Below are 25,505 nucleotides of genomic sequence, written 5' to 3'. Positions count from 1 at the left end.
AGAAGGCCCTCACCAGATATAATCTCTTGTTCTTAGATTACCCAGTGTCCAGAGCCATGGGGCAAAAAACCTTCTATTTATAAATTACCCAGTGTATGATATTCTGCTATAATAACATGAAACTGACAGATAGCAAGTCACCTATGTAGATTTTTTACTCCAGCTCAAATGGTGAAGGATTAGGATGGGGCTCTGATTTCATGAATTATAAACACCATCATGATAGAGTCATCCCTTTTTTAGTGAAGCTGAAGAAAAGCAAAGCTGCAGAAATGAAGATCAGGGATGGATGGGTTTAATCTGTTCTTAGTCTTACTGCTGAGCATTGGCATTTAGGAGAGAACTGTTCCTGTCATGTTGCACCATATTATAAGTTACCCAACTCCCCATGTTCCTTATTTTGTCCCCTGGAAGCATATAACAGCTTGGCTATCGATCTGAAACACAGGGGGCAGTGATCTGGGTGCTCATCCTATTTAACCTAAAAGAACATCAAGTTCCTTAGTAAATGGAGTTAAAGGTGGTCCAGCCTTCTCTAATGTCTTTCACTGAGTCATTCAATCATTTATTTGAGAAATATATCTTGATCATCAGCTATGTGATAGGCACTCTGCACTGGGGGCACAGAGGTGACCAGGATACTGTTTTGAGTCTGGTGGGGGAAATGAAGATGAATAAATGGTTAACTAAACTGCAATGTGCCACAAATCTTGAGAATCCAGCTAGATCTTCAAGGGAAGGCCTTCACACTGGGTTTTCCATGCCAGAGTACACAGCATCAAGCCTGTCTTGGGGGCTATTATTTCAAAAGATTGACCATGTGATAGGAATTTTCTTTATATGATCTCCATTATTTCAATAGCTTGGGACTTCCTACCAATGCTGGAGATATGAAACTGAGTTCTGCCCCATGCCACCATCCCCATCTGGGCCAAGCAGCCCTCTTCTGTCCCACCAACTCCATCACTGCTCTGCTCTTGAGTGATTGTTTTTGCATCTTTCTCTCCTTCTAAACTGTAGGAAGTCTTTAAACCCCTAGTGTTTAACACTGTATTTATATACAGAAGTCATTTAACATATTTTTGTGGAACTGCTCATTGAAATGATCTTAATACTAGTATTATGGCTTATATCTAGATGTTTTCCCAAAGCCTCATGCACTCACAGATGGGACTTTTCAGAGGTGGCTGGATCTAGGGTGTTTGATACTGAGATTAAGGGTGTGTAATAACTAAATTGGTTTAACATAGTTCTTGTATGTAGATAAAGGAAGCCCCACTCTGAATGTGAATGGAACCAATCAATGGGCCTGTAGCCTGGATGGAATATAAAGGGAAAGATGGAAGGCAAACTTCATTGATTGCTGCTTCCTGCCTGCCCTGCCTGCCCTGCCATCGACTGTTTCTCCTCTGCCATGCCACTCTGCTGTGCAGCCCTGCCTTGGAGTCAGCTGACTGTGGACTGAAACCTCTACAACAGTGAGCTGAAATAAACCTTTCCTCCTTTAACTTGTGGGTGTTGGGTATTTTGACTCAGCAATGAGAAAAGTACCTAAGACAAACAGTATATTTTTTTAGCACACCATTATTATGTCTATTTCAGTGAACAAGTTATATAATTAGTATATTACTATAATACACACTAATATATTATGATCATTATGATTTTTCAGGGTTCCAACTCCTGAGAACCTTTATAAACCTTCAGGCATTCATCATGCTTCTTGGCTCTCTGGGTAGAAGTTGACTCTTTTGATAGTTATTTCTTCTCTCTATGATGGGACAGAGCAAAACACATTTATTTCAGCCAGGGAAGAGGGGAATACCCTAACTTTCTCTGACAACTACAGTAACCAGGGAAACCCTGGGGGATAGTGGATGGTACCAATCCACAGAACTCACTGTCTCTGCCTGGCAGATACTGGGAAGGACTCTTCCCACATTAAGGAATCTCCTGGGGTTCCTACTCTGGGATCAAGGGGGGCATGTTTCATGAGACAGCCCTCAAGATGGGTGGTCACTTGCTCCCCTGTACCCTGAATGTATGTTACAGCTGGTCTTGCTTCCCTTTGCTGAGATGGAAAACATCCAACATCTGTCATTTGCATAACATGTGTGCTTTGCAGCTTAGAATTTTCTGTTTCTACAAATGCTTTTTATAATAAAACTGTAATGCCAGAAAAAGAGAGACAACCTACTTTAAGGTCACTGCTGCCTCCTAGCAAGGGGGTTTAAAAATAACCCCCAATCTGCCATGTGCTCACAGATCTCATTGTGCCAGTTCAATGGCAAACTTAGTGTCACCCAATATACCCACATGGAAGGTTCTGAGCTGTGTGTGTGAGTGTGTGTGTGTGTATGTTTAGGTTATCAAGGATGAAGAAGACAGTTCTCACAACAATGCTGGCATCTGGCTCAAGGGTCCACCCTGATGATGCCCAATATAGGGCATGAATGTGACCCTCTGCTAGGCCAGCTGTACTATGAGTTTCCAAATGATGTGAGCTGTCTCCAGTACCAACTCAGAAGTGCACTGTTGGAACTAAAATTCTCAGGGACAAACTGGTGGGAATGCCAGGGTGTAGCACTGGCCAAACTCTGGACAGATACCTAAGTAAGCACGGAGATAGTTACCTCCTGGAGCTGCTCCAGCAATGGTGACAGACAGGATCATATGTTTTTGCACACAAATTCCCGAGATGAGCTTTTCCAATAACTTCTGAGCTAGGATGATTTGGGGGCAGGCCTTCAGTTTTTCATTATGCCAATTTATGCTAATGGATTGTGCTAATGGATGTCTGTTGCTTCAAATATAGCATCTACCAGGGATGGTCACATGTCACCAGAAATCTCATTCTGATGTAGAGGGATGGGGGACTTCCTGTAAGACAATAAGAAGGGGGCTAGCTCCTGGGAAACATTACCTTAGGACAAATGTCCCACATGCCTATGTGCCAGGCAGAGGTGCCTGCTTTGGTCAACTAGACAGAGCTTGTACACAACAGTAGGGATAAATCCACCTGTAGCTCTTATGAGTCTCCCAGTGGTACCAGGGAGTTAAGGCTGGAATGTCCTCAAGCAGTGACATCTAGTTCTTTCTCTCTAACACTTCTTGTAGGTTCAGTCTGGGGTCCAATAATGGGAGGAGAAGGAGGTAGCTTCCAAATAGCTCTTTAACAAGACCTTCTCCTTTCCCTTTTCGAATCATATCCTAAACTGAAAGTGGGTCCCATCTCATTCATGACCACACCAAGATATCGTATCTACATGAGGAGGAAGGACTGGTCAGGGTAGGAGTGGTGGGAGGGAGGCATTTTTCAGGCTTTCACATTGCTCTTTATTGCTTTTGACACTTTCCCTCATCTAGATTACAGGTGCACTTAAATCCTAAAACCATTAAAAATGTAATGATCACTTCCACTCACGGAACACATCCTTTTTGACCTAGACTGTAGTGAGATTTAGACACATTATGTTACTTAATCTCACTCAGTGAGATAGGCATTACTGATCCAATTTTAGAGATGAGAAAACTAATATTTAGAGAGTTTAGTATCTTGCCCCAAATCTAGTTTTTAACACTTGCCTGTGTAACTTCAAATTATAAACTTTTACCTCTGAAGATAGGACCAAGATAATGAATAAAAAGGCAGAGCAAATCACATCTTTAGCAGCACCCCACAATCTTGGGTGGGATTTCTCTTGAGTCTGGAGGTGACTCCTATTTCTCATCAATCTCTAACACACACCTGTACACATGCACACACTCTAATCCCTTCTCCTCTGAGATATATATGTCCTCCATTTCCCTCCTCCAACTGTCAAATGTATTCATGCCTAAATATCTTTGTTTTCTCCACTTCTGTTTTTAAATATCTTCATGAAAAATGTGTTAACTAATTTCATTCAGCCTGAAGTTTTAATAAATGAAAGTACTTCAGTGGTTACTGTTCCTCATGCTCTCTGATTCTGAGAAGCAATCAAACCCTAAATGGTTTTAGTGTCAGAGGCTAAGCAATAGAACATTTGTGTTTGCTTGAAGGAGACCACAAGATTGCCAGATTCTTGTCACATTTATTGTTTATAAATTCAGTTCTATCAAAGACCATGTGTGAGGGAGGTCAGCATCCTGTCACTCGTGGGGCCCTAACAAACACTTTTCATCAAGTGATATATAACCAACAAAGAAATTAGAATGCCATTTAGAAAAGACTTTCTCAAGATAAAACAAAATAGGTCAAAACATCTTCCATCAAATCGTTGCTCCTGTGACGCAATAGTTTGCAAAACAAATGGACCCTTCTGTATTGTTACCCTCCGTATATCTATGCCCTTTGTGTACCTCTTATGGTCACTGGAAAGAGGGAGAATGGGTGTACTAATTGCAAGCTTCACCCCTCAAGAGGCTCTGCTCACACCCTGTCTTTCTCTTAGACCCTTGTCTAGCTGTAAGGAAGAGAGCAAGCCAAGGCTAACCTGCTGGTTGAAACTCACAACCCAGTTATATCCCAATACCCCAGCCAAGAGCCAGGCCCAGTCATGTGAATGAGCTCATCCCAGACTAACTGGCTTGTCCCATCCCAGCTTCCAGCTAACTAGAGGAACAGGAGAGGACCCAGCCACATTCAGCAAAGCTTGGCTCATGTTAGCAGAACTGTCCAACTGACTTGCAGATTCAGGAGCAAAAATAAGCCACTGAGTTTTGGCATGGTTTGTTATGCAGCAATAGCTAACTAGTACAGTTATCTATACCACCACCAACATTTCTCTACTCTACAGACATTATTTAAAGCTCATTTCTTCTAATATCATCCTTTTATTAGTCAGCTTCCCAACACCAAATAAATCCCTGCGATATCTCAGAGATTTAAAAGGAACGATTTATTAGTTTGGCTCACAGTTTTGGAAGTTTCTTCCCATGATTGGTTGACCCTTTTGCTTTGGGGCTGTGGTGAGGCAGCACATGCTGATGGGAACACATGCTGGAGCAAAACCACTTACCCCATGTCTGGGAACCAAAAGAAAAAGGAGGGGATCAGGATCTCACAATCCCGTTCAAGGGCATACCCCCAGTGACCGAAAGACCTCCCACTAGGCCCCAGCTCTTGAAGGTTCCATCAACTCTCAATAACACCATGCTGGAGACCAAGCCTTTAACATACGGACACTCAGAGAACATTCATGATCCAAACTATTGAAAAAAAATGTATTGTCTCAGCAATATCTAGTCAAACACACATAAACTAGATTTCTGACTTATGTTTTCACTGCATAGTAAAAAAATACTTGAATGTTTTGACAGCCACTGTTGTATTTCATGTAATTTAGATTTATTTAACCTGTATGGTACATTATGGTGTACTTGGATCTTGGTGTGAGTCTTGGAAACTGCATTTTCCTGAGAGGAATCAAGAGGATGTGCTGTAAAATGTTAAGCTTCATGCCCCTTTCAGCCTCCAATCCCAGTCCTACCGCTGGTCTCTGATGTGATGTTCTGAATCACTCTCATTTCCAATTTTAAAACACTGTTCAAAATTTAATGGTCCTTCACAAAGATTCAGGGTCATTCAGGGAGCAGTTTCAACTAAGAGCAATTTTGTTGGGCTGAAGGCTGTTAAAGAATTTCCAAGGGAAAAGCATTGTTGAAAGAAAAAGAAGCCTCTGGTCAGAACGAAGCATTCCCCATTGGAGAATTTTCCCCTACTTTCTCAGAATTATTTAATTTATAACACATTGTAGATATAGACAAGGTCCCCTGGGTACTTTTCCTGATTTGTTCCATTCCCTTACTCCCCTGAGACAATTAATCACTACTCAGAATTCCCACCACAAGCACAAAAATACTGGTGATTATGTGAAAAATCTGTTAACATCCTGATACACAATGGCTATAGATTTAATACCACCAACATTTTAAAAAGTAGATTAAATTAGGATAACTTTCTAAGTGAACCAGATTGGTTCCTGATTGCCTTAGTCAGTTTCCTGTCACTGAGACACAATATCTGACACTACATTTCCATTCTAAAAGAGAGAAATAGAGGATAGAAAGGAATTGTGCCAAAGCAAGATCAAAACCTAGCAGGGTAAACATTAAGTCCTATAGTTCTATGTCCAGCATCTGGGGCAAATTGTAGCAAGATGTGAGCTCCAAAAAGCTTGGTTTGCTCTGCCCTTACAGCATTGCCAATGCAGGCCTCATGGCCCCTTGCTTGGGGTAGCTCCACTCACTGCCCATGGCTTTCCACAGCAGCCATTTCACATTCCTAGCATCTCCAAATTCCTGGAGTTTCCACTGTACTTTCACCTTCCCTCTCATAGCTTCACGTCCTGCCCTCTCAGGAAAAAGTTGCCTACCTTCCTTTAAAATCTGGGTGGAAGCATCCCTGATCCCACAACTCTTGCATTCTGAATGCATGAAAAACCATGGATGATGCAAAGTTTGGTCAGCAGCTCAACCAGTAGCCATGCTTCCTTGGATCATGGTTGTAGATGATTTTAAGTGCCTGGATTGCTGAGCACTGTGAACAAAATCACAGGGAACCAATTCCCTAGATGGCCCTTCTCAAGCAGGGAGACCAGGGACTCTTCTCAAGTAAGCCTAACATACACTCGAGCCTAGGATGGGTGAAGTCTTGTAGATTTCTGAGATACCTTTGTGATGAAAATACTTGGCTTCTTTCAAAATGCTAATCTTTTCAGCAACCATGTTCTTCTTTGCTCCAAATTTGCAGGTGCTTCCTTTCTGACAAAATCCCAAACTTTAAAAATTATTTAACTCTGACATTTTGCTCCTAGTTCTCACTATAGATCTTGCAAAAAGCAGCAAGTAGTATTCATACTACAGCCTGAATATTGAGCTTCCTTGAAATTTCTTTCATCAGATAAATTAGTCCATTGGCCTTAATCTCAGTCTCCTCCAGCCTGGTAGAGAAAAGTTGCTTATGTAATGGTGGCCAGGAACCTAAGAATGAAGGGAGGAACCAGGGAGGGAGCTAGTACCACCAGGTCATACCCGCAGTGACCAGACCCCACCTCTTAACAGCACATTCAGCTTTGCATTCACAAGTGAATTAATCCACTAATGAGTTAGTGCCCACATGATCCAATCACTCTCCAAAAGGCTTGGGGGGGGACACATGAGGCTTTGGTTGGGGTGGGGGGTATTCTAAATCTAAACCATATCACTAATTACTCACCAAACTTTATTATAAATAAAAACTCTGTTATAACTAAGAGTAGCACATTAGTGGATTGTTTACCCTGTGCTAGGCACTATGTGAAGTACTTTTCACATTGATCCCTTGAGATACTTATTTCTTCCCTAGTCTACAAACAATAAAACTTCAGTAAATTGTTCATGGACATAGAACCAAAAAGATTCACAAATGTCTGAATCCATCTGACTGTGTATTTATTCCCAGTTAGCTCTTTAATTTTTTACAGATTTTAAAATAAAATTCGGTATTCAATCAATTGATTACAGTTTTAAAGCATGTTCTTTTTATCTTTTTTAAATTGGAGTAATAATAATCCCTCACTTTAAAAAATCCTGGCTTTTGGCTCTCCCCCACACTTTTTCTTGATTTTAGAATGAGTGGCTCTGAGATCCAATCTAGAAGCTACAACTAAAGCAAACTGAACACCTGCTCATTTTTAAAAATTCCGTTCAACTATCACTGCTTTTCTCAGAAAACTCTTGACCCTCTGTTCCCTGTTTGCCTCTCTCAACCTGGGTAGAGCAGCCCAACCCTTCCTGCCTCCATGGTCTACCTTCTGACAGAATCTGCTTGATGCCTCTCCCATATATCAGTTTCCATATGTCTCTGTCCCATCACACTGTAACCCCTTGGGCAGCAGCTACTGCTCCTCTTATTCAGCATGTTGCTCAGAGCTTGCACAGGCACACTGTAGCTGTGAAGCAAGCTCACTGTGCCTTGGCAACCAACATGTCTTCAGTCTAATGATAAAGAAAACACATCAAGCTACATGAAATGGAGTTATCACTTATAGAAACACAACGAAGGACAACAGAAGCCTATGAGTCATTGCCAGTGGGTCTTTGAGGGCACAGGAAAGCTTCCTGGGACAGAACTAACCTTGACTATGTGAGTGCTATGGTTTGAGTGTGTTCTCTAGGGTTCATGTGTTGGGAGATTGGTCCTTAGTGTTGTGATGTTGGCAGGTGGTGGAACTTTAAGAGGTAGGGCCCAGTGAGAAGTAATTAGGTCATGGGAGATTCTGCCTTGAAGGAATTGATGTTGATCTTGTAGGATCCTAGTTAGTTCCTGTAAAAGGGGGTTGTTGAGCTGGGGATTTAGCTCAGTGGCTCTGCCGCTTGACTCATAAGCAACAGGTCCCGAGTTTGATCCCTGGTACCAAAAAAAAGAGAGTGGGTTGTTAGAAAAGAATAAATTTTATCCCTCCCAATACTCTAGATCTGTTCTCCCATCTGCCATGATGGGATACAGCCAAGGGGACTCTCATCAGAGCTGGTGCCATGCAGTTTGGACATTTATCCTCCAAAACTGTGAGCCAAATAAACCTCTTTCCTTACAAATAGCTCAGCTTTGGGCAGTTTATTACAGCAACATAAAATGTACTAAACCAGTATGCCTCACTTGCACTTCAGCTGAGGGATCCAAAAGACAGCCTGCCCTGGGTTATATACCTTAGGGGCATCAGGGGACACCGGACTAACCTACAGAAGAACATCCTACTTCTAGGAGACACCTGAGCACAACCTGGACATTCACAACCAGCCCTCCCTTATCTCAAGATTCCCAACACCAGGACATTGTAGTTATTCTTGAGAAATACAAGCATAAACAGAGGGAAACTAGGTTGGGTGACTGCCACCCAGAGAACTGTCCTGTGGTAGTTCATGTTTTGAAGCCTGATGAACAAGTGAACAAACTAATGGAGAAATGGCTTATCAGAGCAGTGAGATAAACTGAAGAGGAATCTTTTGGTGGAAAGGCATTTTGATAATAGCATTTAAAATAATCTGTCTTGAGTTTTAGAAAATAGTTTTGGCCAAATTCAGCTTGGATTTCCTCATCTGTAGAGGGAATTAGAAATTTGTATGACCCTTCTGGCTTCAGTATCCTGATTTTTAGTAGACAGCAGTAGTAGGGTTGCTTGATGAAGTGTATGGAGGATACCAAAGGCTAAAAGTGGGGCATGGTCTTATTGACCATTCAAGTAAATGTCTGAGGGCCTGGCTAACTATTCTCATGCCTGATTCACTCTCAGCACATCCTGGCTTGGGATATGAGCTTTATGGTCAGCCTGGTCATGATATACTAAAGATCAGGATGAGGGGCATGGGAACCTCTGCTCACAGCTCCCTCTCCCAACTCTATGGCATGTCAGCCCTCTTGTGCCCATTTGTTTTTGGAGCAGCATAAACAACTCAAAGTTGCAGCATGTAATTTTGGGTTGAGCCCTGAGGCTTTTAAAACCCTTTTGAAACTGTTTGGGAAAGGAGTTTTTGCATATATAAGTCTGAAGTGTATCCTGGGGAAAAGCACATATTGAGGCTTGTGAATGATGCAAGTATGAAAGAAAAGTTTCTGCCCTCACTATAATGGAGAAAAATTGAAATGCATAAAAATAAACCAAAAGCAAATTAAAAAGTACTATACACAGCGTACTGCAAAAAAGCAATGCCTCCTTATTGGGGATTGATGGGTTCTTAGTAGCTCAGGACAACTTGACAGCATGATATAAGAGTACAACTAAGTAGGATACCAACTTTTATGGCAAGTGGTGGGCAGCAGTCCTCCTGCAGGGGCTGAGTTCAGGCCTCTGATCAAATTTGGAAGCTCCCTGTATTCCTGCTTATGTTCTGCGTGAAGCAGAATGTGGGACAACAGGAGTCCCTTGGTTAAGAGGGCAGTAATTACTACCTGCTGTGGGTAGTGTTGGGGAGAAGGAAGCATGACCCCTAGGTCAGGTCCTGTTAGTACAATGTGAGGGTGACCAGGAGCTCGGGCAGTACCAGGTGGAGAATGGTGTACTAGATGCCATGAGAAGAGGCCACCTTAAAACCACTCCCAGAGGAGAGGAGGTGAGCTGCACCAGTGCCAGTAGCATCCTCCCCCTTGCCCCCAGTCAAAATGAGAAGACATGTAAACAAGTCTCAAAATCAGACTTCCAAGTCACCTACAGCAACCCCAAAAAGAAATGAGACGGAACACTCTGATACTCAACCTCCCTGAACTGGTACCAAAAGAGGATCAGGAAAAAATGAAATCAGAAATAATTTCTCAAATAACAGCAGAGATTGTGCTCATAGTGCAAGACATGATTAATAAACCTAGAGAGGAGCTGAGGAACATGACGGAATCCCAACATAGGAAACAAATGGAATCCATAAAACAGATACAAACAGATTTCCAGGGGATTAAAAACTCCACTGAAAGTCTACACAGCAGAATGAGTCAATGTGAGGATAGAATTTCAGATATAGAAGATAAGATTGCAATTAGTGACTAGGAAAAGAAAAATTGCTACAAAATTGTAAGGGACCATGAGAAATCAATCCAGCAGCTGCTAGATGATGCAAAGAAGAATAATGTAAGACTGACTGGAGTCAATGAAGAAGCAGGAGTGTGCAGAGGACATTAAAAAACCTGTTCACAGAAGTGATGGCAGAAAACTTCCCAAGCAGGGGAAAAGAACTTGACATACAGACAAGTGAGGCATATAGGACATCAAATAGCCTTGATCAAAAGAAGTCCACACATAGGCATATAATTCTTAAGATTCCAGAAATCCAACAGAAGAACAAAGTTCTACAAGCAGTTAGAGAAAAGAAACAAATCACATACAAAGGAAAGCCCATCAGGATCACAGCAGACTTCCCAATGCAAACCCTCAGGGCAAGAAGAGCTTGGAGTGACATATTCCAAGCATTAAAAGAAAACAGCCTCCAACGCAGATTGATGTACCCTGCAAAACTATCTTTCAAAATTGATGGAGAAATAAGATACTTTCATGACAAAGAGCACCTTAGAAACTTCATGAATACCAAACCAGAACTCCAAAAAATTTTAGACAATATCATAGGAAAAGACAATGAGGATCACAACCACAGGAAGCCCACCAGAATGAATCCATCGGGTACAACAAGAAATGAAATGCAAAGGGGGAGAATCCAACAAAAAGAAAAAGACATGACAATGATAAGTCAATATGTATGAGTTAAACCACCAATGTTAATAGTGTCAATTCACTAATCAAAAGAAATAGACTGGCAGAATGGGCCAAGAAGCAAGATCCAACAATATACTGCATACACAACACACTTAATTCAAGAAGAAGCTCATAGATCATAGTAGTAGGAGACCTCAAAAGCCCACTGTCACAAATAGATCAACTAGACAAAAAATAAGTAATGAAATACTAGAACTCAATCAAACTTGTGAAGAAACGAACTTAACAGATGTTTACAGAGTGTTCCAACACACAAAATCAGAATACTAATTTTTTTCAGCTGCACACTGGTTGTTCACCAAAATAGGTCACATACTTGCTCATAGAACATGTTAAAGTAAGTGCAAAGGCATTGAAGTTATTCCCTGTATATTAACAGACCATAGTGTGATGATATTGGAGATCAACAGCAAAAGAAACCACAAAAATTTCATAAACACATGGAAATTGAACAACACACTTCTGAATAACCAATGGGTCACAGAGGAAATTAAAGAAGAAATCAGACATTTCCTTCAATTAAATGACAATGACAATACAACATATCAGAATTTATGGGACCCAGTGAAAGTAGTCTTACAAGGGAAATTCATAGCAATGCATACTCATATTAGGAAAACAGAGTGAGCCCAATTAAACAACCTGATGCTGAACCTCAAGCTTCTAGAAAAAGAAGAGCAAGAAAAACCCAAAGCGCATACAAGGGAGGAAATTATAAAGATCAGAGCAGAAATCAATGCAATGGAAACTAAGAGAATGATACAAAAAATCAATGAGGCCAAGAGTTGGTTCTTTGAAAGAATAAAAATTGACAAACCCTTAGCCAAACTCATCAGATAAAGGAAAGAAAAAGACCAAATCCATGCAATTAGGAATGGAAAGGATGAAATTATAATGGACCCAGCAGAAATCCAGAGGATCATCAATACCTAATTCCAGAACCTATACGACAATAAGATGGAAAACACAGAAGAAAATGACAGATTCCTAGATATGTATGAATTACCAAAGTTGAACGAAGAAGACCTAAAAATTCTAAACAACTCAATATTAATTGATGAAATACAAAATGTAATTAAAAACTTACCAATTGAGAAAAGCCCAGGTCCTGATGGTTTCAATGCTGAATTCTACAAGACATTTAGAGAGGAACTATTGCCACTACTGCTTAAACTCTTTAATGAAAGTGAAAGGGAAGCAATACTCCTGAATTCATTCCTGGAAGCAAGCATCATCTTGATCCCCAAAGCAGAGAAAGACCCAACTGAAAAAGAGAATTATAGGCCAATCTCACTAATGAACCTAGATGCAAAAATCCTTAATAAGGTACTGGCAAATAGAATGCAGACAATCATCAAAAAGATCACATAGCCTGACCAAATGGGATTCATCCCAGGGATGCAGGGATGGTTTAACATATGCAAATCAATCAATGTAATACACTATATCAATAGAGCCAAGGACAAAAACCATATGATCATCTCAATAGATGCAGAAAAAGCATTTGACAAAATCCAACACATATTTATGATAAAAACCCTAAAAATATTGGAATAGATGCTCTCTACCTCAATCTAATAAGTGTTATCTATGAAAAACAAACAGCCAATATCATACCAAATGGTGAAAAAATGAAATCCTTCACACTAAAATCAGGAACAAGACAAGGATGTACACTATCACCACTCCTGTTCAATATAGTTTTGGAGACTTTAGCCATGGCAATTAGACAAGCGAAAGAAATAAAAGGAATAAAGATAGGAAATGAAGAAGTCAAATTGTCATTATTTGCAGATGACATGATACTCTATATAGAAGACCCCAGGAAATCAATAGCTTTCCTCTACACAAACAACAGACTGACTGAGACAGAAATAGGGCAAACACTTCCTTTCACAATAGCATCCATAAAACTGAAATACCTAGGAATCAACCTAACAATAGAAATCAAAGATCTTTTCTCTGAAAACTATAGCACTCCGAAAAGAGAGATCGAAGATGATATCCGAAAATGGAAAGACATCCCCTGCTCCTGGGTAGGAAGGGTCAATATAGTGAAAATGGCCATACTTCCAAAATTGCTATATAGATTCAATGCAATCCCAATTGACATCCCAGCAGCATACATCACAGACCTTGAGAAAACAATCCAAAGATTCATTTGGTATAAGAAGAGACCCAGAATAACAAAAGCAATTCTAGGTAACAGAGACATGGCAGGGGGTATCACAATCCCCAACTTGAAATGATACTACAAAGCTACTGTTATAAAAACAGCATGGTACTGGCAACAAAACAGACATGATGACCAGTGGAACAGATTAGAAGCTGCAGAAAAAGCTCCAGACACACTCAGCTACCTCATCTTCAACAAAGGAGCCAAACCCCTCAGTGGAGGAAGGATAGCCTCTTTAACAAATGGTGCTGGAAAAACTGGGTTGCAACTTGCCAAAGATTAAAACTAGACCTATATCTCTCACCATGCACTCAATTAAAATGGAAATGGATCAAAGATCTAAATATTAAAACAGAAATGCTGAACCAGCTGGAAGAGAGGTTAGGTAGAACTCTTGAAGATATTGGTGCAGCAAAAGATTTTATGAACAAAACCTCAGTTGCCCATGAACTAGCACAAACAATCAACAAGTGGGATCTCTTCTTATTAAAAAGCTTCTGCACAGCAAGAGAAACCACTAGCAGTGTGAAAAGACAACCCACGATTTGGGAAAGAATTTTCACCTGTTGTTCCTCAGACAAAGGTCTACTATCTCGAATCTATAAAGAACTTTAAAAAATCAGACCTCTCAAATTTAAAGACCCAATCAAAACATGGGCATCTGAAGTGCACAGACATTTCTCAAAAAAAGAAATAGAAATAACAAATAAACACATGAAAAAATGTTCAACATCAGTGGTCATTGTAGAGATGCAAATGAAGACAACACTGAGATTCCACCTCACTCCAGAAAGAATGGCTGCTATCATGAAATCAACCAATAACAAATGCTGGCAGGGGTGTGCGGAAAGATGAACACTGCTCCACTGCTGGTGGGAGCGTAGACTGGTGCAACCACTCTGGAAATCAGTGTGGAGATACCTCATAGAACTAGGACTGGAAGTCCCATTTGACCCAGCTATTCCCCTGCTGGGTATCTTCCCCAAAGAATTAAAAGAATCATACCACAGTGATATATGTGCACCCATATGCATAGCAGCACAATTTGTAATAGCTAAAACTTGGAAACAACACAAATGCCCATCAACTAGAGACTGGATAAAGAAAATGTTTTTTTTTTTTTTATAAAATGGAGTACTACTCAGCCATTAAAAATGAGAAATTAGAGACATTTATAGCTAAATGGATGCACATTGAGGCCATACTCTTAAGTGAAATAAATAGGACACACATGTGTAAATACCGAATAGTTTCTGTGGTGTGAGAAACTGAAAGTGTAATAAGGACTAAAATGTATAATAGGTAATGTGAAATAGGAAGAAAAGGGGCAAAGGGGAAGGGCAATTGGAGGGGTAGGGGAAAGGAAAGAAGGGAATGGAATTAATATGTGAAAATGAAACAATGGAAACAAAGTCTTTGTAAATAGGGAGAGATGGAGAGGTTGAAGGAAGGGCAGGGGAAGGGAAAAATAAGAACCAAGAGAGATTATGTAAAGGTGCAAATTTCCAATGATGAATGTCATTATATTGTATACCTAAAGTGTACTAATAAAATAAAATTTAAAAAAGAATAAAAAACAGAGAGACCTCTAAAGTATCCTGTTTCCAAAGTGAGCGTCACTCTCAAAGTGATGGAGTATTAATTTGCCACCTCCTCAGTGGTCCTGGGGCTGGGCCAAGTTTGAAATGGCTGAGAAAAATGAAGAAATGTAACATTTCCTGCATCTCAGATGTGTTGAAGCAAACTGATGTCTGTGATACACTGTATAAACAAGATATCATGATTATCTAAAAGTCATCCGCCTTCTTGGTGGAGACCTTCTGGTTTAGGTCATACTTTTAACTGTATTAAATACTTATTTCTTTCTTTTTTTTTATTAAATTCTTTTATTGGTACATTGTAGGTACACAACACAATTACATTTCTCATTGGGAATTGTACCTTTACATGATGCATCTTGGTTCTTATTTTTTCCCCATTCCTAGCCCTCCCTTCATGCCCTCCACTCTTCCCTATCTACAAAGACTTTATTTCCAGTTTTTCCATTTCTCATCATTTTTCTTTCCCTTCTTTCCTCTCCCCCACCCCTCCCACTACCCCTACCCCTTTGGACCTTTTCTTCCTATTTTGCATTATCAATTATTCATTCTAATCATTGGTACATTTTAGGTATACAATATAATGACATTCATCATTGGAAATTTGCACCTTTACATAGTCTCTCTTGGTTCTTATTTTTCACCCTTGCCCGGCCCTCCCTTCAACCCCTCCATACCTCCCTATTTACAAAGATTTTGTTCCTATTTTTCCATTTTCTCATATTAATCCCATTCCCTTCTATCCTTTCCCCTAGTCTTATTTCTTAATTATCAAGACCTTGGTCTGCATTTCCTTGTGTTGCTTTATCAGTGAGTCTCAAGGGGGAAAAGGAGCAATAAAATAAAAAGGCCCAAGTGATTCTGGACTTGTATAAGAATGTGACAAGAAAACCTGGAGGAGGAAACTAACAGGTTTTCTTGGACAGGTGCATATACCACATGAGCTGAGAGGTCAGAGCACCCCCTGGCAGAGAAGGTGAAGTTTGGTGGCTGGGCCTGAAGGTTATGTGATCACCAAAAAGGCACTATAGCCATAGTTACTGAGGCAGAGAGCTATAATTGAGGCTTTGAAGAAGCCTGAATACATGATAGATTTCTCAAAACAGAAATTGAGCCTAGTAGTGGGGAATATAGTTAGTAAATCAACCCCTTATCCCTTATCAGTTTTTATGCCAAGTTAATTTTAAATGATCTATTTCTATAGGAATCAATGAAACTTCCACCCATCTGCAGCTCCATCTTCATTTTTCTCTAATTCTTGGCTTCTCATAGCCCTCTTTTTTTATCAACATCAACTAAAATTTCAGTAAACCACATTTACTCCCCCAGATCCCTCAAGCAGCCATTTCTCATTTCTCCAGCACAATCTTGTTTTTCTGAAGATGAGGCCATTGATCATGATTACAAATACAATACTAAGTTTCAGTTATGCAGCCTCCCTTCTCTGAATTTCCACTTATCTGAATATTGCTTCTTCCTAATAAGACTCTCACATTTTATCCCACAGCAAACTACAGGCATTACAAGGAATGGGAGGGGAGAGCAAGAGAGGAATGCAGGTAGGTAGGGAAATGGCCCTTAGGAGCAGGCAGGGAGAAGACTCTCTGGGTTACAGGTGGCCAGGGTGGCAGGAGGACTTGGAGCCTCATCTTTCCTTCCAGCAGCTCTCACTGTGAAATGAATCCTGTGACAAGCAGGGACATTATTTGCAGGTTTCCTACATGCATCTCTGAGTGACATCTGATGTCTTCACTGGACTTAAAACTCCAGGGGGTTCCTGTCTTCATTTCCAGTGCCTGTCAGTGCTGGGTTCACACTGACGCTCAATATACTTTAAAATAGCAGGGACTCCTTCACCCACAGGACTGAAAACTTGTTGACCACTGTCAATTCAATTTTAAAAGCATATTAAAGCCAGCTTTGTTTGGGACACTGTGACGGGAGCTTTGAGATTGTGTATGGTTCCCTATTCTTTGCAAGGTTACTCTATTAGCTCACTGACTCTGTCTCTATGTCTTTAATTGAAATTTTCCAAGAGTGAGGATCTGAGCCAATGAGCTGTGGCCCTGGTGACTGGTGGCAGAGTCCACACCTTGGGAGTCTATGCTCACTTGTCTTCCACAAAGCAGGTTTTCTGACAGGCATCTGGAGGGCCTCGGACTAACCCTGAATTTACGGGACCCTAAGGAGAGCGGGAATAAAAGCCTACTGGCATAATCATGTTTTGATTAGCAATTAAATCTTCCTGCAGTGAAAACTGTTTGGTTTTAGGGATCTTATTTGACGTGTTTAAATTATTGATTTCATTATGATAGTTGTCTTGCTTATTAGTAGTTAAATTTTCATTAAAGAATTAGTTATATCCTGTCTGTAAATTTTAAATGAGCCAGGCTTGCCAGAAATGTGTTAAATTCCATTATTTCAATTTTTTCAAAACTTAAGTAGACTGCCTCCTTAAAGATTTTCTCTTTTGACGTCCTACCGAGGTTCTGAGTTGCGCGGAAGATGCTGAATCAGCCCGCTGCAGACAGGCAGGTCTGTGCACGCCCTACCGAGGTCCTGAGTCGCGAGGAAGACACTGAATCACACCGCTGCAGACAGGCAGCCCCCTGATTCCACACTACAAAGACACAGAGGACACCAGACCACCAGACCAAGGTACTGAGTCCCACTGTTCCCGGCCCAGAGGTAGGGGCTTCTGAGCCGTTGTCCCACTGCTCCTGGTCCAGAGAAAGGGGCTTCCCGGTCACCATCCTTCCCGCTGCTCCCAGTCCAGAGGAAAGGGCTTTTGGGCCACCTTCTGTCCCGCTGATCCCGGCCCAGGGGGAGGGGCTGCTTCTGAGCCACAAGCCCACTGCTCCTGGTCCAGAGGAAGGGGTTTCCCGGCCACCACCCCTCCAGCTGCTCCCAGCTCACAGGAAAGGGCTTTCCGGTCACCATCCCTACCGCTGCTCCCGGCCCCTGTCCCACCTCACCCAGCTCAGAGGAGGTAATCCATGCAGGTGCTAACAGCCCCTCGCCCCAGTCAAAATGAGAAAACATGTAAATAAGTCTCAAAACCAGACTTCCAGATCACCTACAGCAACCCCAAAGGGAAATGAGATGGAACACTATGATACTCAACCACCTGGACCCACTGAACTGGCAACAAAAGGGGATCTGGAAAAAATGAAATCAGAAATAATTTCTCAGATAACAGGAGAAATGGTGCCCCTAGTGCAAGACATGATTAATAAATCTAGAGAGGAGCTCAGGAACATGATGGAATCCCAACATAAGAAACACATGGAATCCATAAAACAGATGCAAATAGATTTCGAGGTCATGAAAAACTCCATTGAAAGTCTACACAGCAGAATGAGCCAATGTGAGGACAGAATTTCAGATATAGAAGATAAGATTACAATTAGTGACCAGGTAAAGAAAAATTGCTTCAAAATTATAAGGGAACATGAGAAATCAATCCAGCAGCTGCTAGATGATGCAAAAAAGAATAACATAAGACTGATTGGGCTCAATAAAGAAACAGGAGAGAGTGGAGATGACATAAAAAAATCTCTTCACAGCAATAACGGCAGAAAACTTCCCAAGCAGGGGAAAAGAGCTTGACATACAGATAAGTGAGGCATATAGGACTCCAAATAGCCTTGATCAAAAAAAATCTACACACAGGCATATAATTGTTAAGATTCCAGAAACACAACAGAAGAACAAAGTTCTCCAAGCAGTCAGAGAAAAGAAACAAATCACATACAAAGGAAAGCCCATCAGAATCACAGCAGACTTCTCAACACAAACCATCAAGGCAAGGAGAGCTTAGAGTGACATATTCCAAGCCCTAAAAGAAAACAGCCTGCAACCCAGATTGATGTACCCTGCAAAACTATCTTTCAAAACTGATGGAGAAATAAGATACTTTCATGGCAAACAGCACCTTAGGAACTTCGAGAATACCAAACCAGCACCCCAAAGAATTTTACAAAATATCCTAGGAACAGACAATGAGGATCACAACCCCAGGAAGCAAAGCAGAATGAACCCATCTGGAATGACAAGAAATTAAATGTAAAGGGGGAGAACCCAACAAAAAGAAAAAGTCATGGCAATGACAAGTCAATACGTTTCAGTTATAACCATCACTGTTAATGGTCTCAATTCACCAATCAAGAGAAATAGACTGGCAGAATGGGTCAAGAAGCAAAATCCAACAATATGCTGCATACAAGAAACACACTGAATTCAAAAGGAAACTCATAGACTGAAAGTTAAAGGGTGGAAAACAATACTCCATGCAACAGGAACCCGAAAAAAAGCAGGAGTAGCTATCCTCTTGGCAGATCAAGTAGATTTCAAACCAACACTGATTAAGAGAGACAAAGAAGGACACTACATCCTTGTAAAGGGAAGAATCCAAGAGGAAGAGATGACAAACATAAATATCTGTGCATCAAACACTAGTGCACCCAACTATATAAAACGAATACTAACAGACATGAAAAGTCATATATGCACTAATACAATTGTAGTGGGGGAACTCAACACCCCACTGTCACAAATAGATAGATCAACTAGACTAAAAATAAGTACTGAAATACTAGAACTCAATTGAACTCTTGAACAAATGAACTTACCAGATGTTTACAGAGTCTTCCACCCCACAAAATCAGAATACACATTCTTCTCAGCTGCACATGGGTCATTCTCCAAAATAGACCACATACTCACACATAGAACATATTTAAGTAAGTGCAAAGGAATTGAAGTTATCCCCTGTATATTATCAGACCATAGTGTGATGAAATTGGGAGATCCATAGCAAAAGAAACTCAAAAAATTTCATAAACACATGGAAATTGAACAACACACTTCTGAATAACCAATGGGTCACAGAGGAAATTAAAGAAGAAATCAGACAGTTCCTTCAATTAAATGACAATGACAATACAACATATCAGAATCTATGGGACACAATGAAAGCAGTCTTATGAGGGAAATTCATAGCAGTGAATATGCATATTAGGAAAACAGAATGAGCCCAATTAAACAACCTGATGCCGAACCTCAAGCTTCTAGAAAAAGAAGAGCAGGACAACCCCAGAGCTCATACAAGGGAGGAAATTATAAAGATCAGAGGAGAAATCAATGCAATGGAGACTAAGAGAAGGATACAAAAAGACAATGAAGCCAAGAGTTGGTTCTTCAAAAGAATCAACAAAATTGACAAACCTTTAGCCAACCTTGTCAGAAAAAGTTAAGAAAAGGCCCAAATCCATGCAATTAGGAATGAAAAGGGTGAAATTACAACAGATCCAGCAGAAAGCCAGTACCTACTTTCAGAACCTATATGCCAATAACATGGACAACCCAGAAGAAATGGACAGATTCCTAGATACATATGAATTACCAAAGTTGAATGAAGAAGACCTAAAAATTCTGAACAACCCAATATCAACCAATGAAATTGAAAATGTAATTAAAAACTTATCAACTAAGAAAAGCCCGGGTCCTGATGGCTTCACTGCTGAATTCTACAAGACATTTAGAGAGGAACTGCTGCCACTACTGTTTAAACTCTTCAATGAAATTGAAAGGGAAGCAATACTCCCTAATTCATTCCTAGAAGCAAGCATCACCTTGATCCCCAAAGCAGAGAAACACCCAACTGAAAAAGAGAACTATAGGCCAATCTCACTAATGAACATGGATGCAAAAATCCTGAATAAGATAATGGCAAACAGAATGCAGAAGATCATCAAGAAGATCATACACCCTGATCAAGTGGGATTCATCCCAGGGATGCAGGGATGGTTCAATATACGAAAATCAATCAATGTAATGCTCTATATCAATAGAGCCAAGGACAAAAACCATATGATTATCTCCATAGATGCAGAAAAAGCATTTGACAAAATCCAACATGCATTTATGATAAAAACCCTACAAAAAATTGGAATAGATGGTCTCTACCTCAAACTGATAGAAGCCATCTATGAAAAACCAACAGCCAATATCATACTAAATGGTCAAAAACTGAAATCCTTCACACTAAAATCAGGAACAAGACAAGGATGTCCACTGTCACCACTCTTGTTCAATATAGTTCTGGAAACATTAGCCATGGCAATTAGACAAGAGAAAGAAATAAATGGAATAAAGATAGGAAATGAAGAAGTCAAATTGTCATTATTTGCAGGTGACATGATACTCTATATAGAAGACCTCAAGAACTCCACCAAAAGTCTTCTAGACTTAATAATCAAATTCAGTCAAGTAGTTGGTTACAAGGTCAACACACAAAAATCAATAGCTTTCCTCTACACAAACGACAGACTCACTGAGAGAGAAATAGGGCAAATAATTCCTTTCACAATAGCATTCAAAAAACTGAAATACCTAGGAATTAACCTAATGAAAGAAATCAAAGACCTCTTGTCTGAAAACTATGGCACTCTGAAAAGAGAGATTGAAGATGATATCAGAAAATGGACAGACATCCCCTGCTCCTGGGATGGAAGGATTAATAGAGTGAAAATGGCCATACTTCCAAAACTGCTATATAGATTTAATGCAATTCCAATTGAGATCCCGGCAGCATACTTCGTAGACCTTGAGAAAACAATCCAAAAATTCATTTGGAGCAAGAAGAGACCCAGAATAGCAAAAGCAATTCTAGGTAACAGAGACATGGCAGGGGGTATCACAATCCCCAACCTGCAACTCTACTACAAAGCTACTGTGATAAAAACAGCATGGTACTGGCAAAGAAACAGACTTGAGGACCAGTGGAACAGATTAGAAGATGCAGAAACAACGCCAGACACACTCAGCCATCTCATCTTTGACAAAGGAGCCAAACACCCTCACTGGAGGAAAGATAGCCTCTTTAATAAATGGTGCTGGAAAAATTGGGCTTCAACTTGCCAAAGATTTAAACTAGACCTATGTCTCTCACCATGCACTAAACTAAAATCAGAATGGATTAAAGATCTAATTATTAAAATAGAAACTCTGAACCAGTTGGAACAGAGGTTAGGTAGAACCCTTGAAGACATCAGTGTAGGAAAAGATTTTATGAACGAAACCTCAGTTGCCTACGAACTAGCACAAACAATCAACAAATGGGATCTCTTCTTATTCAAAAGCTTCTGCACAGCAAGAGAAACCACCAGCAGTGTGAAGAGATAACCCACAATGTGGGAAAAAATCTTCACCTGCTGTTCCTCAGACAAAGGTCTGCTATCTCGAATCTATATAGAACTTAAAAAGATCAGACCTCCCAAATTTAAAGACCCAATCCAAAAATGGACATCTGAAATGAACAGACATTTCTCAGACAAAGAAGTAGAAATAGCAAATAAATACATGAAAAAATGTTCAACATCACTGGTCATTCGAGAGATGCAAATGAAAACAACCCTGAGATTCCACCTCACTCCAGAAAGAATGGCTGCTATCATGAAATCAACCAATAACAAATGCTGGTGGGGCTGTGGGGAAAGAGGAACCCTGTTCCACTGCTGGTGGGAGTGTAGACTGGTGCAAGCACTGTGGAAATCAGTATGGAGATACCTCAAAGAACTAGGACTGGAAGTCCCATTTGACCCCACTAATCCACTGCTGATGATCTTCCTCAAAGAATTAAAAGAATCATACCACAGTGATGTATGTGCATCCATGTTCATAGCAGTGCAGTTTGTAATAGCTAAAACTTGGAAACAGCCCAAATGCCCATCAACTGGAGACTGGATAAAGAAAATGTGGTTTTTTAATAAAATGGAGTACTACTCAGCCATCAAAACTGAGAAATTAGAGACATTTATAGCTAAGTGGATGCACATTGAGGGAATACTCTTAAGTGAAATCAATAGGACACACATGTGTAAATACCAAATAGTTTCTCTGGTGTGAGAACCTGAAAGTGTAAATAAGGACTAAATGTATAATAGGTAATGTGAAATAGGAAGAAAAGGGGCAAAGGGGAAGGAAGTGGGAGGGCTAAGGGAAAGGATAGAAGGGAATGGGATTCATATGAGAAAATGGAAAACTAGGAACAAAATCTTTGTAAACAGGGAGGACTGGAGGGGTTGAAGGGAGGGCTGGGCAAGGGTGAAAAATAAGAACCAAGAGAGACGTTGTAAAGGTGCAAATTTCCAATGATGAATGTCATTATATTGTATACCTAAAATGTACCAATGATTAGAATGAACAATCGATAATGCAAAATAGGAAGAAAAGGTCCAAAGGGGCAGAGGTAGTGGGAAGGGCAGGGGAAAGGAAAGAAGGGAAAGGAAAAAATGATGAGAAATGGAAAAAATGGAAATGAAGTCTTTGTAAATAGGGAAGGGTGGAGGGGGTGAAGGGAGGGCTAGGAATGGGGAAAAAATAAGAACCAAGATGCATCATGTAAAGGTACAGTTCCCAATGAGAAATGTAATTGTGTTGTATACCTACAATGTACCAATAAAAGAATTTAATACAAAAAAAAGATTTTTTTTCCTTTTTTTCTCATTTTTGAGCTCTGTATTTGTTCATCCTGTACCTATCACAACATCAACTTCACTCAATATTCAAAGGCTGAAAAACACATATAAAAGTGTATTCAGTTTACAACCTTTGAGTAGATTTTCATCTGAAATATTAAATACACTCATTAAAATAAATGTATTTTCAAATATTTTTCTCCTAAAATATATGAGATCATCTATAAAAATTTAAAAAGCAAATAGGTTACAATTCATGAATATCAAAAGTAAGTCAAAATTATTTAAAGTTGCATATTTCATCTACATTTTTGAAAGAGTGAGTACATCTCATTAAATAGTTTTATAGAAACAAAACCAGTTACAGTTCCAGCATTCAACATTCACTCAATTGCTGAAGGTAGGCTTGGAAGTGTTTGATTGATTGCACCTGCTAAGTTCCAGCCTACACATGTACACATTTGTGAGTACAGAGCAAGACCAGCAGCACAGAGGCTGCCCATCCTCCTAGTGAGCACCTGGCAGTCAGCGGGGTGCCAGAGAAGGGACTAGAAAGTAAGAGCAGTGTCAGTTCCCCTGAGAGAAGAGATTTGCTGTGCAAGAACCCTCTGCACTTCTGCCAAAAGGGAGAATTGGATGAACTAATTAATTCATGTTTTATCTAGGAGAGTCCATAGGTCAGATCCTGCCAGTACTCTGTAAAAGCAGCTTCCTCTGATGCTGCCAACCTTCACAATAGTGGCACTCACCCAGCTTTATCTCTAGGTATGGGTCAAGAGAGTGGACAAATGTCTTGGAAGCAAAAGCTTAGGGATCAAGGGAGTGCTGGATCCTGAGGGACAGAGCCGTGTGTGTTCTTTACTGCATTTGTTTATTTGGGGAGAGAGGTACTGGAGATTGAACCCAGGGCTTGCACATTTTTCAATTTTCAAATTTCTTATTTTGAGACAGGGTTTTGCTAAGTCACTAAATTGCCCAGGGTGAGCTTGAAGTCACAGTCTTCCTGCTTCAGCCTCCAGGCGTGCTGGCATTACAGGTGTGTTCGCCCACACCTGACTGAGTTTATTCATTTTTGTTTTGTCTGTCTATGACATGCAGGGGTTTCTGAAGTACACATCCATGGCAGGGTCTCTCTTGCCCAGACTTAAGAGTAGTTTTATATTGGCCTATTCCACGGAAACCTGGGATGAATTTACTCTTTCTCTGGAGGGCTAGACAGGGAGGTTCTCATGTCCGGAAAATCATTATATCCTTGCAAGAGTCTAACCTAAGTCTCCTCGCTGCTGTGGTAGGCAGGTAGGCATGCTCTGGCCCTGCCTGACCAGCTTCAATACAGTGTTGTCTCCGGGAGGCTCTCAGAGAGCCTACTGCCTTTACATCAGAGCTTTGTCAGACAGGGAGAAGCCTGGCCCAAAACGTCTTAGGCTGGAATGACAGTCCTGTGAAGACCGGCTCCAAATGTCTTAGGTTGGAAATGGGAGTCCTGTGGTGTCTGAGATATTTTAGGTGGGAGTGGGAGGGGCTTGGGGATTATCCACAAACACTTTTGACCCTAGGGAAGGAAATTGCATTAACTTAGATCTTGGTATCTGCTGGGCAGGTAGGCTTGTGTTATTAACGCCATCCTTAATTGGGTGGCTTGTTTATTTCTTTGCTTAGTTATTTATGACCTTCCTCCTCCCATCTCTCCTAGGCATCATGTGTTACCTACTCAGTGAAGAGCCTGAGCATCTCATGTTGATACTCACAGCCCCAGACAGTGATGTTCATGGTAAGTGTCATGGAGTGTGTGACTGAGAACATTTACACCTTCACTTTTCTATTCAAAAAGACTTATGCATTCTAGAAAATCTAGCCTCTCCACCTCACTGACTCTAGCAATTAACAATGTCAGGGCTACTTGTCTTGATCCACTTTTCATTGCTATAGCAGAACACCCAAGACCTTGTAATTTATAAATAAAAAAGGTTTACTTAGCTCACAGGTCCAGAGACTGGAAGCCCAAGATCCAGCAGCTGCATCTATCTGGCTT

General features: G+C 40.5%; 1 long non-coding RNA gene across 1 annotated transcript; it reads left to right on the top strand.

Moving 5' to 3' along the window:
- The first annotated feature begins 1,198 nt into the window (after nt 1-1,198).
- LOC147821741 (uncharacterized) lies at nt 1,199-25,245 on the top strand. Its single transcript, XR_015446615.1, has 3 exons — nt 1,199-1,478; nt 17,480-17,651; nt 25,167-25,245. It is a non-coding gene; the product is annotated as an uncharacterized LOC147821741 (long non-coding RNA).
- Nucleotides 25,246-25,505: the final 260 nt, after the last annotated feature.

Source organism: Heterocephalus glaber, unplaced genomic scaffold (genome assembly GCF_053883595.1).
Source record: "Heterocephalus glaber isolate CG9 unplaced genomic scaffold, H.glaber_assembly_v1.0 deba00001719, whole genome shotgun sequence".
Taxonomy (NCBI): Eukaryota; Metazoa; Chordata; class Mammalia; order Rodentia; family Bathyergidae; genus Heterocephalus; species Heterocephalus glaber.
This window is presented reverse-complemented; position numbering and strand designations above follow the sequence as displayed.